Source organism: Schistocerca nitens, chromosome 6, assembly GCF_023898315.1.
Source record: "Schistocerca nitens isolate TAMUIC-IGC-003100 chromosome 6, iqSchNite1.1, whole genome shotgun sequence".
Taxonomy (NCBI): Eukaryota; Metazoa; Arthropoda; class Insecta; order Orthoptera; family Acrididae; genus Schistocerca; species Schistocerca nitens.
The window spans coordinates 712,613,762-712,627,216 of NC_064619.1; the positions used below are offsets into that span (position 1 = coordinate 712,613,762).

A 13,455-nucleotide genomic window follows, 5' to 3' on the forward strand; every position below is an offset into this window, starting at 1 on the left:
GTCACGCAGCTGTCTGTTTTGACTGGGTCGAGGTCAATGAGCCAGCAGGCGGCAGCCGTGACGTCGCTGTCAGTAGCAGTCGAGCAGAGTCGGTGTGGCTCGGGTGCTGCGTACAGGGTGGCATGGCACGTCCAGTGTTGCACTGAGAAACAGCCGGCATTGTCGTCAGTGTAACTGGTGCATTGTCGTTGATCTGTAGGATGCCCTTGATGTTGGTGAGAGGCGCTGAATTAAAGTGGCTTTCGCTCTGGCATACTTGTCACTCAAATTGTCACAGATAATGTCCGTAATTATATAATGATAGTCCTTTATGTGCATGAAGAGTACGAGGTATTTTTCACTTTCGTCGGTGATACCATAAGAGGAGAATATATACTCTGCGGCCCTGAACCACATTGGAAGTTGGTCCGAGAGAAATGTTGGTAATTGAATGCTGCAAATGAGGGACAAGTGCGGAGAAGTGGCTGAAAAGTTCTACATCTACATCTACATTTATACTCCGCAAGCCCCCCAACGGTGTGTGGCGGAGGGCACTTTACGTGCCACTGTCATTACCTCCCTTTTCTGTTCCAGTCGCGTATGGTTCGCAGGAAGAATGACTGTCTGAAAGCCTCAGTGAGCACTCGAATCTCTAATTTTACATTCATGATCTCCTCGGGCGGTATAAGTAGGGGGAAGCAATATATTTGATACCTCATCCAGAAACGCACCCTCTCGAAACCTGGCGAGCAAGCTACACCGTGATGCAGAATGCCTCTCTTGCAGAGTCTGCCACTTGAGTCTGCTAAACATCTCCGTAGCACTATCACGGTTACCAAATAACCCTGTGACAAAACGCGCCGATCTTCTTTGGATCTTCTCTATCTCCTCCGTCAACCCGATCTGGTACAGATCCCACACTGTTGAGCAATACTCAAGTATAGGTCAAACGAGTGTTTTGTAAGCCACCTCCTTTGTTGATGGACTATGTTTTCTAAGGACTCTCCCAATGAATCTCAACCTGGCACCCACCTTACCAACAATTAACTTTATATGATCATTCCACTTCAAATCGTTCCGCACGCATACTCCCAGATATTTTACAGAAGTAACTGCTACCAGTGTTTGTTCCGCTATCATATAATCATACAATAAAGGATCCTTCTTTCTATGTATTCGCAATACATTACATTTGTCTATGTTAAGGGTCAGTTGCCACTCCCTGCACCAAGTGCCTGTCTGCTGCAGATCTTCCTGCATTTCACTACAATTTTCTAATGCTGCAACTTCTCTGTATACTACAACATCATCCGCGAATAGCTGCATGGAACTTCCAACACTATCTACTAGGTCATTTATATATATTGTGAAAAGCAATGGTCCCATAACACACCCCTGTGGCACGCCAGAGGTTACTTTAACGTCTGTAGACGTCTCTCCATTGATAACAACATGCTGTGTTCTGTTTGCTAAAAACTCTTCAATCCAGCCACACAGCTGGTCTGATATTCCGTAGGCCCTTACTTTGTTTATCAGGCGACAGTGCGGCACTGTATCGAACACCTTCCGGAAGTCAAGGAAAATAGCATCTACCTGGGGGCCTGTATCTAATATTTTCTGGGTCTCATGAACAAATAAAGCCAGTTGGGTCTCACACAATCGCTGTTTCCGGAATCCATGTTGATTCCTACACAGTAGATTCTGGGTTTCAAAAACGACATGATACTCGAGCAAAAAACATGTTCTAAAATTCTACAACAGATCGACGTCAGAGATATAGGTCTATAGTTTTGCGCATCTGCTCGACGACCCTTCTTGAAGACTGGGACTACCTGTGCTTTTTTCCAATCATTTGGAACCTTCTGTTCCTCTAGAGACTTGCAGTACACGGCTGTCAGAAGGGGGGCAAGTTCTTTCGCGTGCTCTGTGTAGAAACGAATTGGTATCCCATCAGGTCCAGTGGACTTTCATCTGTTGAGTGATTCCAGTTGCTTTTCTATTCCTTGGACACTTATTTCGATGTCAGCCATTTTTTCGTTTGTGCGAGGATTTAGAGAAGGAACTGCAGTGCGGTCTTCCTCTGTGAAACAGCTTTGGAAAAAGGTGTTTAGTATTTCAGCTTTACGCGTGTCATCCTCTGTTTCAATGCCATCATCATCCCGGAGTGTCTGGATATGCTGTTTCGAGCCACTTACTGATTTACTTCCTAGGATTTTCTGTTAAGTCTGTACATAGAATTTTACTTTCAAATTCACTGAACGCTTCACACATAGCCCTCCGTACGCTAACTTTGACATCGTTTAGGTTCTGTTTGTCTGAGAGGTTTTCGCTGCATTTAAACTTGGAGTGAAGCTCTCTTTGCTTTTGCAGTAGCTTCCTAACTTTGTTGTTGAACCACGGTGGGTTTATCCCGTCCCTCACAGTTTTACTCGGCACGTACCTGTCTAAAACGCATTTTACAATTGGCTTAAAATTGTTCCATAAATACTCAACATTGTCAGTGTCGGAACAGAAATTTTCATTTTGATCTGTTAGGTAGTCTGAAATCTGCCTTCTATTACTCTTGCTAAACAGATAAACCTTCCTCCCTTTTTTTATATTCCTATTAACTTCCATATTAAGGGATGCTGCAACGGCCTTATGATCACTGATTCCCTGTTCTGCACTTACAAGAGTCGAAAAGTTTGGGTCTGTTTGTTATCAGTAGGTCCAAGATGTTATCTCCACGACTCGGTTCTCTGTTTAATTGCTCGAGGTAATTTTCGGATAGTGCACTCAGTATAATGTCACTCGATGCTCTGTCCCTACCACCCGTCTTAAACATCTGAGTGTCCCAGTCTATATCTAGTAAATTGAAATCTCCACCTAAGATGCTGAGATGCTAGTATGCTGAGAAAATTTATGTGAAATGTATTCCAAATTTTCTCTCAGTTGTTCTGCAACTAATGCTGCTGAGTCGGGAGGTCGGTAAAAGGAGCCAATTATTAACCTAGCTCGGTTGTTGAGTGTAACCTCCACCCATAATATTTCACAGGAACTATCCACTTCTACTACACTACAGGATAAACTACTACTAACAGCGACAAACAGGCCACAACCGGTTGCATGCAATCTATCCTTTCTAAACATCGTCTGTGCGTTTGTAAAAATTTCGGCTGAATTTACCTCTGGCTTCAGCCAGCTTTCTGTACCTATAACGATTTCAGCTTCGGTGCTTTCTATCAGCGCTTGAAGTTCCGGTACTTTACCAATGCAGCTTCGACAGTTTACAATTACAATACCGTTTGCTGCTTGGTCCCCGCATGTCCTGACTTTGCCCCACACCCTTTGAGGCTGTTGCCCTTTCTGTACTTGCCCGAGGCCATCTAACCTAAAAAACCGCCCAGTTCACGCCACACAACCCCTGCTACCCGTGTAGCCACTTCCTGCATGTAGTGGACTCCTGACCTATCCAGCGGAACCCGAAACCCGACCACCCTATGGCGCAAGTCAAGGAATCTGCAGCCCACACGGTCGCAGAACCGTCTCAGCCTCTGATTCAGACCCTCCACTCGGCTCTGTACCAAAGATCCGCAGTCAGTCCTGTCGACAATGCTGCAGATAGTGAGCTCTGTTTTCATCCCGCTAACGAGACTGGCAGTCTTCACCAAATCAGATAGCCGCCAGAAGCCAGAGAGGATTTCCTCCGATCCATAGCGACACACATCATTGGTGCCAACATGAGCGACCACCTGCAGATGGGTGCACCCTGTACCTTTCATGACAACCGGAAGGACCCTTTCCACATCTGGAATGACTCCCCCCGGTATGCACACGGAGTGCACATTGGTTTTCTTCCCCACTCTTGCTGCCATTTCCCTAAGGGGGCCCCATTACGCGCCTGACGTTGGAGCTCCCAACTACCAGTAAGCCCACCCTCTGCGACCGCCCGGATCTTGCAGACTGAGGGGCAACCTCTGGAACAGGACAAGCAGCCATATCTAGCCAAAGATCAGTATCAGCCGGAGACAGAGCCTGAAACCGGTTCGTCAGACAAACTGGAGAGGCCTTCCTTTCAGCCCTCCGGAATGTCTTTCGCCCCCTGCCACACGTCGAGATGACTTCCCACTCTACCACAGGTGAGGGATCAGCCTTAATGTGGGCAGTATCCCGGGCAGCCACAGTCTTAGTCCGATCGGGGGATGCGTGGGACGAGCTGGCCGTCCCCGACAAACCCCCATCCGGACCCCCACAGTGATGCCCATTGGCAACAGCCTCAAGCTGCGTGACCGAAGCCAACACTGCCTGAAGCTGGGAGCGTAGGGATGCCAACTCAGCCTGCATCCGAACACAGCAGTTGCAGTCCCTATCCATGCTAAAAACTGTTGTGCAAAGAACGTCTGAACTAATCTACAGAGAGCACAAACAAATCGACACAAAATTTAAACGGTTATTAAAATACAAGATTGCCTAGTAAATGCAGTAATGCTGCTACTTGCGCACTGCTGACACACTGCTTGGCGGCGGAAGGAGACTACGCAATTTTACACTATACAGGTACTAAAACGCGATGCTACAACTCTCGAATACTATAATACGCCGAAATTTATGAATTTAAACAATGCAAGTGCCAAAAACACGCAAAGAAATTAAGAATTAAACTATGTAACAAATGAGTGAGCTAGGAGTATACGACTTTCTGCTGGCAGCTTCTTATCCAACGGTGGCAGGGAGTTGACGTTAACATTAAGTATTCGCTTGTTTATAATGAATTAACTTTATTTTGATCATGTCGGGACAAACACATCCGCTCAAATACAGAGTTTGGAACACACTGAGATCAACAGTTTTCAAAGAAGTTCATTGTCAAAGATGAGGTAGTCGACTCTAGCAGTCGATAACCGCCACAAGTGTAATGTATCACTTGGAGAAATTGTGCACTCCATGGAATAAGGATGTGAGTGGCAATTACAATGACATCACCAGTATCTGGATAGTCTTAAGTGTCATTTTTTATCAGTCATTCAAGAGAGATGAATGTCAGTTAAAATCAAATGAAATTGTACTGATACAGCTTGGTTTTCAGAATGCACTACATGAGGTGTTCAATTATTGTAACAAATTACCCTCTACATAATTTATTGGAAGTTTAAGATTTGTGAAAGATCTTTTCAGCTTCCAGCACAGAAGGAGTTGCAAAAAGAGATGAAATCTATATCAGCAAAGACATACATTTTTATTTTGACTTTGCTGTTCAAATGTAGAAGGTCAGAATTATTAATTAACAGTGACCAGAAATTTCTTCAGGAGTATAGTACACTACAGAACATACAGACATCTTGGTGACCTATTACAGAACCAGAACATTTTTTGGTGGATATTAACAGTTTCCATTAGAAGAATTCTCACTAAACAGTTAGCTGTTGTCATTAGCACTGGTGGTCAGTTGCTGAGGCACTTCACAGCACTGAAACTTACGAATTTTCAGAAGATGTCAATGAACAGTCATTAAATCTGTCTACTACAGTTACATCAAAACACATGTCAATTATTCCATGAGTCAGAAAATTTTCATCAGTAACATTGGAGGGCTTCAGTTGTATTGTTAATTCCATAATAACTTCACAAAAGCCATCACAGATTACAATGATGACTCATCACCCTACAACATTGGTTTCTGCTGTGCCCCAGTCTCCAGTCATGCAGTTCATTGTTTTGGTCCTGCTCTCCATTGGCATCACAGTCTGTTGAGCACTGAAAGAAATTTAGTGAGCTGTATTCTGTGTGAGATGAAGTAAGTTGAGTACACTATTTCATCTGCTATGTATTTTGACCTTCCAAGATTTGCTAAATTTTTTCCTTAACTACGATGATGACAATATAATAGGGTATCTAGTACCCAGTGACTGCATAGCTGCAACTCAGCATCTCTGCTATATAGCGAGTAACAACTTTCCTTTTCATGACATAATTACAAAGTTAAATCTTTTGAGGGTCATGAAATATTTTGTTTAATATGGTTACAATCAATAAAGAGTGGTGTAAAACATATTGTTCACAGGTAAAACTATATATAGACCTAGCACATCTGAGTTCAGGTAGTCTGCACCTGATCGTAAAGTGAGTAACACCTATGTCTCCTGCTGTGAACAGTGTGCCACAGTCAGATAATTAACATTCTGAAATAGTCATATATATTGCATACAGTTTGCTTTCTTCACTCATGAGTTTAATTCATGATTTCTGTGACAGTAATTATAATTAATTCTGAATGAGAACTTATTACAGGAACACAGTGATTATTGATTCCTATGAACAATGACTGGTTAGCAGGGCAGTGTTGATGGATTTATTGATTATTCTTGTGCACTATTTTAATTATTTTGAGTTCCTTAAAGAGGTATGAGGACAGTGAACCACTGGACTGTACCATGTGATTACTATACTAGGACAATTTAACAATCTATGAACTTTTCACCAAGGGTGTAATTAAAGTGTTTTAAATCTACCTGTTGTGTTGAGCACATTATTGCTATAGACTATCAGTAAAACTAACATCTTTCAGCTAGTTTTGGAGCTGACACAGCTACTGAGAAGAACAGAAGAGGCTTATGCAGAAGGAAGCAGGTTTGTTCCCAGTCCTTACTGAATTATCTTTGTGGTTGATTATACTGGTGGTGGTGTTCGTGTTGTGGGGTAAGCTCCAAGAGTTTTGACAACCAAAGCTTGTGGGTATAGTACCTGTTGTGGCAGGCACTGTTACGGTAGTAAGCTAAGTTTTTTATAAACATATTGTCACAGTTATTGTATACCTGTGGTTATGAGAGGCATGGAGGCAAATGTACCAGAGTGCTTTAAAACTTTTGGTGATCAATTAAGTACTGATATAAAGAAGCTAGGTGCTAGAATAGACATAACTGCAAAATCAACTGCAGATTTTAAAAAGGAGTTAGCTGTCACAATAGAAGGCCAAGGGAATGAATTAACCAGTAGAACAATCATTCAAGTACTAAAGTAAACCAGCTATTTCTAGAATACAAACAACAAATACCAAAGTTGAGCAACACAACAACATGTTTTGTTAGGAGAAACAGGAGATTAACAATAAAATATCTAAGTTACAAATGATACTTTGCACTTTAACAGATGAGTCAAATGCTAATTCCAGGATGGAATAATGACATTATTATGAAAAGGATAGATTGCTACTCACTGTACAGTGGAGAAGTTGAGTCACAGACAGAACAAAAAGAAGTCTGCTAAACAAATAAGCTTGTAGAATGAGATTTTCACTCTGCAGCAGAGCGTGTGCTGATATGAAACTTCCTGGCAGATTAAAACTGTGTGGCAGACTGAGACACAGACTTGGGACCTTTGCCTTTTGCAGACAAGTGCTCTACCAACTGAGCTACCCAAGCACGACTCATGACCCATCGTCACAGCTTCAGTTCTGCCAATACCTCACCTCCTACCTTCCAAACTCCACAGAAGCTCTTCTGCAAATCTTGCAGAATTAGCAGTCTAGGCTGTAGCTAAGCCAAGTTTGCACAATATCCTTCATTCCAGTACATGACAGTGGTCATGTGTGTTCATCTCGTGTATTCACATTATGTTTGTACACCTCAGTCATCATCTGACCCCACAAACAAAAACATAATGGTGCAAGGCCTGGCAATCCTGGTGATCAGTTACTTGTACTATCATGACCAACGCAACAATTAGGGTGAGTGCTGTTGAGATGTTGCCTTCCACATCTGACAAAATTTGGAGAGGCTCTATCATGCCAAAAGTACATTGCAGTCTACATGGCCAAAGGAAAATCCTCAGGGTGTTTAACAGATGAGTTTTGCAACAAATTCAAGTAATTCTGTCCCATAACTCACTCATCTAAAATGACTGGACCTATCAACATGTTACTGATCATGTTGCATCAAACACTGATAGAAAAATGAACTTTTAAATTGGTTTCCACTTTAGTGCGTGGATTTTCCTGTGATACTTAATGATTATTATGTATGTTATTGATCCCATTCCAGGTAAACATGGATTCATCAGTGAATAGTATTAATGGAAGCAAATGACAACTGATAATTTAACTAGTGACAAAATTCAAGTCATGTGGCACTGTTGCCAAAGTGAGTACTGTGGACACACAGTATGTAAAATATGTATATGTTTTCTATGTGTAATAATAACCATACAGATTTCAGTGGAACATTTTATATGTACAAAAAGTTGCCATGTGCTGGCAGTAGGACTTTGCTTCACCATTTCAACAGGATTTTGCTGTTCCTGCACAAGTTGTTGAACTACACATTCAGAAGAAAATCGGAAACTTGAAAGAACATGTGTTTCATGCAATGTCCTGAAAACTCTGGTGAACACTCTAAGATCAGTAGGTCATTATGTCAGAAGGTGCTGATGTATTTTTCAACAGCATGAGGAGCACTACCATTGCAGATGCTGCAAACATACACCATATCTGCATATTGTTAATTAGTGTAGATGTGTGGAAGTTCAGTCAACACATGTACAAGCACAGTTGACTGATGCTCCTCTATGATACAGTCTCAGTCCCCCATACTACCTCACTCATAACATACCATGGACAACTGCAAGAGCAGAAGGCTAGTTTAATAGCTAAAAGACATCCTGAGAGAAGAGGTAGGTTTGGTGGGAATAAAGCATCAAAGAGGTTGAGTAGGTAAGACATGTATATGTGCACCACTAGCCCAAGAACAAATGTACATTAAATAAGTTTTATCATGAAAACCATTTCGAATAGAGCATATGTCCATATGAAGTTTCTTGCTTTAAAGGGGCATTCTTGTCATATTCCTGAATACTGACCATTCCTTCTGGGGCACTATGCATATAGGGACATTATCACTGTGGAAAGTTAAATGGTTGTGCAGAGGGTATCTTTCTGTGGAACAAGGTGTACCTTGAGAGTTACTACAGAAATAGGATACCGGTAATGTTTAGGTTTCCTCCAAAGTGGACTAACTTAACTGAATTTGTTAATGTTTTCATATGGTAAGTTAATGGTTGAATAATAAAGATGCAGGTGCTTGAGCTTTGTATACTATACTTCATGCATGGAACAAAAAGTAATTAATAATATAATACCAAACAAAAAAAAGGTTGTTAACTGTTCAAAATATGTGACTCTTCTGGTTTGGTGGCAGTCCCATAAACACTAAAACTATTACTCAACTCTTCAAGCTCTACTGTATCTCCTAATTGTCTGATGATGAATCTTGCCCAACAACAATGTACATTTTGTTTCTTACAACCACTTAGGAAGGCCAATATGCGTATATAGCCTTGTATGCTTTGTAGGATTTCATATACTCTTCCTAGGGAAAATAGTAATATGGTTTGCTAAAAGTTTTGTATTAAGGGAATTTCTGCCTTTTTTCATGAAATTATAAGATTAATGGTTGGGGTTCATACAAATTTTTAGGGCACGTTATTTTGATTAGGTGTATGTAGGAAAGGTTCTCACTTACAGTATTGCCAAAGAGATAAAACACATTTCTAGGAATAGTTTAAGACTGATAGAAATAATAAATAAGACTGGTACTAATTTGATGTTGCACTATACATAAAAGAGTCTGATACTAATTCTGAACAATGAAAGTACTGGAATAAAGAAAACGAGATGTGTCTTTTTTATCCGGCACCTTTTATGGCTAAGACTACATCTACAAAGGATTAAAGATAATGTAAAACTGGTTGACACTCTGTGTTGGTCATGAATATAAAATGTTTGGAGAATTCATACTCATAGTAAACAAATGATTAATTTGTAGCAGTGTGCATGTGACATTGATCAAACAAACACTAAGTTGAGTACCTTGCTATGATGAGCAGTTAAGGATTCTTTGTGAAAAATCCACATGTAAAAAATATGAAATGATGTAAATTGGGTTTTCATTGTTTTCAAAAGAAAAAGATCAGGTCTAGGGAATTACTGTGATTCTTTTCTATATGTTTGACATTGTCTGCAACTCATGGTCTTGCGGTAGCATACTCGCTTCCCGAGCACAGGGTCCCGGGTTCGATTCCCGATGGGGTTAGAGATTTTCACCTGCCCCAAGATGACTGGGTGTTGTTGTGTCGTCTTCATCATCATCATTTGTCCCCACATTACGGTTGGAGGAAGGCAACGGCAAACCATCTCCATTAGGGCCTTGCGTAGTGTGGCGGTGCGGGTCTCCTGCATCGTTCCACTATGCTCTGTATGCTCTGTCAAGAAGTGTGGGACCTCATTTCCACTTCCATGTTTGACATTGTGTTATTTTATGGGTGACCTGAAAATTATATTATTCTTGAAGAATCAAATTTACCAAGATTGCTAGCAATTCTTTTTATTGCTCTGACCAGTTTTCACAGATCTATGCTGTCATCATCAGATCTGAAAGTTACAAAAACAAACATCCCATGTGAAGATGGCTTAAACTAACTAATAATGTTACAAGGTATGTTCTGGCACTGAAGTAGTGTACACAATAATTATATGAAGTCATATAAGTTTAAACCACCACTACTTGGGATGTTTGTTTTTGTAACTTTCAGATCTTATGAGGATAGTGTAGATCTGTCAAAAGTGGTCATAGTAATAAAAAGTCTTGGATAACTTGATTCTTCAAGAATAAAGTAATTCTTTTCAACATATATTCGGCATTAGTGTTATTGTTCATGTGTTTATGTTTCATACAGGGTGGTGCACGAAATGTGTTACCATTTTGTTTTTGAATATAAACTTTATTGTCAATACAATCTGAAAGGAACATATACTACAATGAAGAGCCATCCATGGAGATTTGTTCTAACTCAGCACATGCTCAATATGTCCACCATTTCGTTTCCTAACTTCCTTCAAATGAACACTGAAGTTAGCGATTACCCTACGGCACATGTCTTCCGTAATTTCACTGCAAACTTGAAGAATAAGTCTTCTGAGCTCCATTAAATCATGTGGACGTTTCAGGAAAATTTTTTCCTTTAGGTACCCCCAAAGAAAAAAGTCACATGGATTGAGGTCTGGAATATTGGGGGGCCAATTTTGTCCGTCATTGAAGCGACCTGGAAACCTGAGTGAAATGATCCGCATGTCGAAATGCTCATGTAAAAACTCCAACACAGAGTTTGCAGTATGTGGCCTTGCTCCATCTTGCATGAACCACTGTGTGTTGAAGGGCAAGGCAGTAGCAAGAAGCTGTGGAATGAAGCTATTGCAAAGCATGCTCAAATAACACTCACTGTTCACAGTTTCTTCAAAGAAAAAGGGTCCAATAAGTCCATCACTGGAAATTGCTACCCATGCTGTAATCCTTGGAGCATAATGTTGTCATTCATGAAGCACTTGTGGGTTTTTAGTGGCCCAAAAGTGTAAATTTTGTTTGTTAACCACACCATCTAAATGAAAATGCGCCTCGTCTGAAAACCAAATGTTGTTGAGTGTTTCTTCCCTACCCTCTGCCCACTGAGCAAACAGTAGTCTCTGCTGCTTGTGTTCTTCAGTGAGCTTCTGTGTATAGGTCATCTTGTGTGGGTACATATGGAGGTCACTTTTAAGAATGCATTGAACAGAGCGTCTGGATATTCCCAGTTGCACTGCTGCCTTTCTACACAATTTCTCGGGACTTCTCTGTACAGCAACTCGTACCACTGCAATATTCTCCGGCAAACAAACAGGCTTAGGCCGAGGTCACTTCACTTCCAATACTGTTCCTTCCTGTACAAATTTATCATACAACCTGTGGATGGTCTTCTTGCAAGGGACCCATCGTGTGTTAAACTGTTGTCGAAAATGCCTCTGAGTCACAACAAGGCTTTTCATTTCATGAAAAAGTAACACAATTGCCGATTGTTGCTGTGTCGTCAGTCTTCCATTGTCAGCCATTGCTGCTTACTAGTCTCCTAGTGTCAGTATCGCGAATTACATGTCATTCCATAACTCATTTGTTTTTTCAAGCTCTGCTGGTACTGCTATAGAGATCCCAGCGGGATATCTAATGTGCATCGTAAATTGTGAAAGAAACAATTGGTAACACATTTTGTGCATCACCCCATAGTGTCATTCATCTAAGGCAGAGATGGGCAGACCATGCCCCACTGCCACTGATCAGATGGTGGCCCCACCTCACCATTCATTTTAAAAAATTGACAAAAAACTTGAGCCAAACAGCAAAAACAATCAGGAAATCAGTGAAGTGTGAGACGTAACAGTCCATTGAAACTCATTTAAAACACTTATTTTTCGATTCAATTTGAAGTAAACAGGAATCACAGATGTAAATAAAAGGCAGTGGTATAGGTAAACCTATACTTACAAAATTGATACAATGATTAAATTATAATTGTACTGAAGTATGTAAGTCCCGTAATTTGTAGGAATATTTAGGATTAATGTAATTAGGTGAAATCTGGAACAAATGATGAAGTACATTGGTCAAAGTCATTTCTTTGAAACTGAGATGAATTTGTGTTAAAACAATAACCAAATTAAAGTCTGTTGCATTTAAATGAAAAACCAACAGAGAGAATCAAAACTGATTAGAAAATTAAAATTTAATCAGCAAAAATGTTATAAGTGGTGTGTAAACATAAGTAGTTCTTTAGGTATTTTGTCAATAATAAATAAAAGACCTATTTTGCCACATTCCGTGGGGGGACTTGGAAAAAAAAAAAAAAATATATATATATATATATATATATATATATATATATATATATATATATATATATATATATATATATATTTATTTATTTATTTATTTATTTATTTATTTATTTATATTGGTAGGAACATTTTCTGATTTATGTATCTTTTGCATTTTATAAAAATAGTAAAAGCATTGTTAATATTTCATGTTCGAGTATTCTCACATTTCTAAAATGTTAAATGCTTAAAATTCGATACATGTATTTGCTCTTTAAGTGCCAGTGCAACTGTTGAAATATGTCATTAATTTTAAGGCAACAGTTTTAATGGTAATTTTATTAAAAAAACCTTTATAACAATACCGACGATTGTTTGGATTTATACATAAAGGGGCAGCCATGTTGGCATTGGGGGAGGAGTGTCTTATTAGATTCTGTGCAAGAAGCATGTAATGGCTTAAGGAAGATGTATGTCAGTGCTGTAAGCATGTCAGTATAATTATGAAGCGACTTAGAATAAAGGTTTTGAAACTTAATGTTTGTATTTATTATTCATGGTGTACAAACCATGTTACAGTTGACAACATGAGCCTGTGGCAGCTGCAGATATAAAGCAAATGGATGAGTACACCCTACAAAATTATAAGCTTTGTTACTAATAATTTCACAAGTATCACATTTCATATAAAAGTATGTAAATAATGGTTCTGTAAAAATACATGTTTGTAATCGTATTTGTTAAATAAGATGATATGAATATAACAGAGGGAAACATTCCACGTGGAAAAAATATATCTAAAAAGAAAGATGATGAGACTTACCAAA

At 39.8% G+C, this 13,455-nt stretch overlaps 1 pseudogene; it reads right to left on the bottom strand.

Annotated features, from left to right (window-relative positions):
• LOC126263050 (Bardet-Biedl syndrome 4 protein-like) overlaps positions 1-5,818 on the bottom strand; it is a 102,647-nt pseudogene extending 96,829 nt beyond the window's left edge.
• Between the last annotated feature and the right edge of the window lie 7,637 nt (positions 5,819-13,455).